Below are 5,000 nucleotides of genomic sequence, written 5' to 3'. Positions count from 1 at the left end.
GTTTGCCAGGTGTAGCTACGTGCTGCTGTTGTCAGGTATGGTTACGTGCTGCTGTTGTCACATATATATTATAATCAAAAAGAAGCGCTAAGCCACAAGGGCTATACAGCTGCTGTTGTCACAGAGGTAACGCTGGATAATGTAGCATGTGAGCATCTGCTCATGTGATACACACTAGGATGCAGGTGTGCCGATAAACCCCCTGTGCTCAGACAAATCTCCGTCGTACCCAGTAGATAGTGACGACACCTGTGGTCGCACCTGGGGAGGGAAGGGTGGACTCATCCTGGAGGAGAGATGTTTCGCATCTGATCGTTTCTCTAGAGGCTGACGTACTTCACACACTTCTCGATCCTCCTGCTGTCTGTCTGTCTATCTCTCTCCATCCACGAGTGTAATTACCTATTTTCAGCTACTGGAGTTGATTATTATTATTATTATAATCAAGGGGGAAGCGCTAAACCCGGAGGATTATACAGCGCCTGGGGGGGGATGTGGAAGGCATTCAGGCTTAATTCGGGGAACTGGAGCACAGATCCAATTCCCTAAATCAAGAGCCCCTCACCAACATCAAGGAACTACTGGAGTTGAACAATGCTCATGATATCCCCGTCTTCAGTAATTTTTTTTTTTTTCAACTCCACACATACATAGTTCATAAAATAGAAAAGAAGATGATATGTTGGAAAATGACTACAGATTCAGACAAAATGGGAAAAAAAATTGGAGAGAGAATCATTTTATCGTTGAAAATGCTTTTGCACTCTATCTTCATGCAGGTTTTATTTGACACATGCAATGCATTCTAATATAATGTGCTACATGAAACTTATTTGGTGGTCGTTCAAATATAGATAGAGAGGTGGTGAATATGTGGTGGCGACTCGTGTAATTTCTATCTTCACAATGTTTAAATACAAGCAACTTCTAGCATCCTCTGACCTGTTTCTGTGCTCCTTCCAATTATTCAAAACGGTAAAAACAGACTGATCTATGACAATCATTTGCAAGTTGACATATACTTTTTTAATGCACTGTTAAAAAAAGTAGTCTTAATGAACTCAAAAATACCTATACACATTTATGTCTTCCACACTCCCTTCCTCCATTCTGACATCCAGTCTTTTTATTTGTTTGGCAAACTTTAATGCATCTTATATGGTAAACCTACTTTGCCCAAACAGTTTTTACTTTACATTGCCTAATCTGAACATTATTTTTTCAACACGTTGGCCATCTTCCACTGAGGAAGGGTAACTCAAAAAGAAAGAAAAAACTTTATCATTATCATTCAACACTATGTGTATGAATGGTATATATCACGACAAGAGTATTAAGATTACATGTAATATCTGGTATCTTTATTGTATTGACGCTTCGTTATCCAGTGGCTTTATCAATACAAATTCTAGACATAACTTGAAGACAGTAGAACTATGTACAGAAGATGAGGTATCAGTCCTCAACCTAGGAGTAGGTGCGAAGAGCACCATAGTCATGATTCTGAAGCAGAAAAAGGGATCCTGGCGCTTATAGTAACGTCAGGTGTACAGACGAGGGCATATTCACTTCAGTGGAAGTAGGTCCTTCCCAAAGAGATGGGCTTAGCTGTAGCAACAACTACTAACCTACAACTAACCCATCTCTTTGGGAAGGACCTACTCCACTGGGGAATCCCGCCTACCAGTGAATATGCCTCGTCAGCTGCACCTGACGTTACAACATAAGCGCCAGGATCCTTTCTTCGCTTCAGAACTCCACGACTATGGTGCCTCTTCGCACCTACTCCCTAGGTTGAGGACTGATTACCCCTCATCTCTGTACATAGTTCTCTCGTCTCTCTTATGTCCTAGAATTTGTATTGATAAAGCCACTGGATGGCTAAACGCCTACAATAAAGATACCCAGATGTTGCACATGTGTCTTAATCTCATCTTGTCGGTATTATATACCATTCGTGACACAACTTGTCAGACACTGCAACATCATGCAAGTTGACATATACTTTTTTAATGCACTGTTAAAAAAAGTCGTCTTAATGAACTCAAAAATACCTATACACATTTACGTCTTCCACACTCCCTTCCTCCATTCTGACATCGTCTTTTTATTTGTTTGGCAAACTTTAATGCATCTTATATGGTAAACCTACTTTGCCCAAACAGTTTTTACTTTACATTGCCTAATCTGAACATTATTTTTTCAACACGTTGGCCATCTTCCACTGAGGAAGGGTAACTCAAAAAGAAAGAAAAAACTTTATCATTATCATTCAACACTATCACCATCACTTATACATAATCAGCCTATGCAGAGGCACTTAGATACAGTTTAGATGTCCCTCCAAACTGCCAACATCCCAAACCCCTCCTTTCAAGTGCAGGTATTGTACTTCCCATTTCCAGGATCAAGTCAAACTAACCGGTTTCTCTAAATCCCTTCACAAAATATTACCCTGCTCACACTCCAACAGCTCGTCAGGTCCCAAAAACTATTCACTCCTATCTAACATGCTCACACATGCTAGCTGGAAGTCCAAGCCCCTTGCCCACAAAACTTCCTTTACCCCCTCCTTCCAACCTTTTCAAGGATGACCCCTGCCCCGCCTTCCTTCCCCTACAGATTTATACGCTTTCCAAGTCATTCCGCTTTGTTCCATTCTCCCTAAATGACCCAACCACCTCAACAACCCCTCTTCAGCCCTCTAATACTTTAAGGAACTCCATGCCTCCTCCTAATTTCCACACTACAAATTCTCTGCATAATATTTACACCACACATTGCCCTTAGACACAATATCTCCACTGCCTCCAGCCTCCTCCTCGCTGCAGCATTTACAACCCACGCTTCACACCCATATAAGTGTTGGTACCACTATACTCTCGTACATTCCCTTCTTTGCCTCTATGGATAACATTTTTTGTCTCCACAGGTACCTCGATGCACCACTCACCTTTTTTTCTTCATCAGCTCTATGGTTAGCCTCATCCTTCATAAACCCATCTCCTAACAAGTAAACTCCCAAATATCTGAAAACATTCACTTCTCTCACACACACTCCCTCCCTCCAATGTGATATCAAATTTTTCTTTATCTCAATCATTTGATACCCTCATCACCTTACTCTTATCTATATTCACTCTCAACTTTCTATCTTTACACAGATTCCCAAACACACCCACTAACCTTTGCAACTTTTCTTTAGAATCTCCCAAAGGCAAAAAGTAACTGTGTCAACTCCCATTTCTGTACATTATATGATGGTTTATTGCATTGTCGATTCTATATTTCTATCCCTGTAGTTATGCACTATATTTCTTACTATCAGTATCAATATTTTAAACTTTGCATAAGAAAAATAGGGTGAATATGATTCCACAGTATTTTTTTTTTTTTAATTTTTATTTTTTAAAATTTCATATCTCTACTTCACGTACTAAAATAAAATTAAAAGAAAAGTCCTGGACAACATAACTTACAGAAAAACATTCTAAGAGAAAATGTTTTATATTCTTTAAAAAATACTACACATATTACATTACAAATAAACTTATATGCTGTTTAATAAACAGCAAAGACACATGGAATCTCAATAAAAAATACATACTTTATGAAACTGGACATGACAGAATGCTGACATTGTGTTTTGCACCTGTGGAGACAGTGTGTTTGAGGCAATTGTTAAGATTTATAAGTTATTATGGATTAAAAGATCATGAACACTAAATTTCTTTTTTCTGACACTTATATGCACACCACCAGTTACATTTAACTCAGAATAACAAATTCATCATGGTGACAAAAGAAAACAGAATTTTTTTTACCATCATTATAATTATTATTATTATTATAATCAAAAAGAAGCGCTAAGCCACAAGGGCTATACAGCGCACCATCATTATAATAATCAGAAAATTGCACTGATAATTAATCAAATGAATTCCATACTTCAGTTTTCTATCAAAAAGGTAAATGCACAATAATAGAAATGCTACCTTTATATACCCCTCAAGGAAGGTTCCTTGATGTTGGTGAGGGGCTCTTGATTTAGGAAATTGGATCTGTGCTCCAGTTCCCCGAATTAAGCCTGAATGCCTTCCACACCCCCCCCCCTTCCCCAGGCGCTGTATAATCCTCCGGGTTTAGCGCTTCCCCTTGATTATAATAATAATAATAATACCTTTATATACCATTGATGAGTTTCGGGAGTCTCACTACTCTCGGAGCCTGGCCATGGGCCAGGCTCGTCTGGTGCTTGCCTGGTCAACCTGGCTGTTACTGCTGGAGGCCTGCTGACCCCACATAACCATCACAGCCTTGTTGATCTGGCACCTGGTGAAGATACTTGTCCAGTTTCATCTTGAAGACTTCTACACTTGTTCCAGCTGTGTTTCTGATATCTTGTGGCAAGATGCTGAATAGTCTGGGGCCACAAATGTATGGGTTGGGAATGAAAATTTAACCCTTTCAGGGCCCGTGCCGTAGATATACACCATAAGCTCAGCTCACTCAGATAACCTGTGAGCGGTAAATTTGGGCCTAGGTATGAGAGAACACATCTATGTGGTAAGTGTGCACCACATAAATCCTGCAGCACGCAGTGCATAATGAGACAAAAAAGCTGCCACCGTAATTTTGGATTAAAACAGCGGCTTTGCGGTGTTTTTTCTTATGTTTTTTAAAGTTGTATTCACAATTTCTTGGTCTCATTTGATAGAATGGAATATATATTACAGAAATAGAGATGATTTTGATTGGTTTTAGCACTGAAAATAGCTTGAAACTGAGCTCAAAGTAGCAGAAATGTTCAATTTTTGCCAACGTTCAAGAGTAAACAAATATCGTCACGAGTCTAGTACGCGTCAGCTGGTGGGTCTAATATGCATTCATGAATGTGCTGATATTATTTATACAATTATTACAACATTGCATAACAGTAAATCTTCTATTTTTTTGGTGTGAATAAATATTCATTATGCGAATAAAAAATAAAAATGGAA

The 5,000-nt window shown here is 39.0% G+C and overlaps 1 protein-coding gene across 1 annotated transcript in view; it reads right to left on the bottom strand.

The window, feature by feature from the left end:
- Window positions 1-3,891: 3,891 nt before the first annotated feature.
- Window positions 3,892-5,000, bottom strand: part of LOC138853170 (RNA polymerase-associated protein CTR9 homolog) — a gene marked incomplete at its 5' end in the record, with an annotated part of 5,961 nt that continues 4,852 nt past the window's right edge. The window contains 2 exon segments of the mRNA XM_070088298.1: window positions 3,892-3,995; window positions 4,181-5,000. The exon segment at window positions 4,181-5,000 is cut by the window's right edge and continues 3,652 nt beyond it.

Source organism: Cherax quadricarinatus, chromosome 24 (genome assembly GCF_038502225.1).
Source record: "Cherax quadricarinatus isolate ZL_2023a chromosome 24, ASM3850222v1, whole genome shotgun sequence".
In the NCBI taxonomy this organism is placed as follows: Eukaryota; Metazoa; Arthropoda; class Malacostraca; order Decapoda; family Parastacidae; genus Cherax; species Cherax quadricarinatus.
The sequence above is the reverse complement of the archived record's forward strand: the minus strand, read 5'-3'. Positions and strand labels throughout refer to the sequence as shown.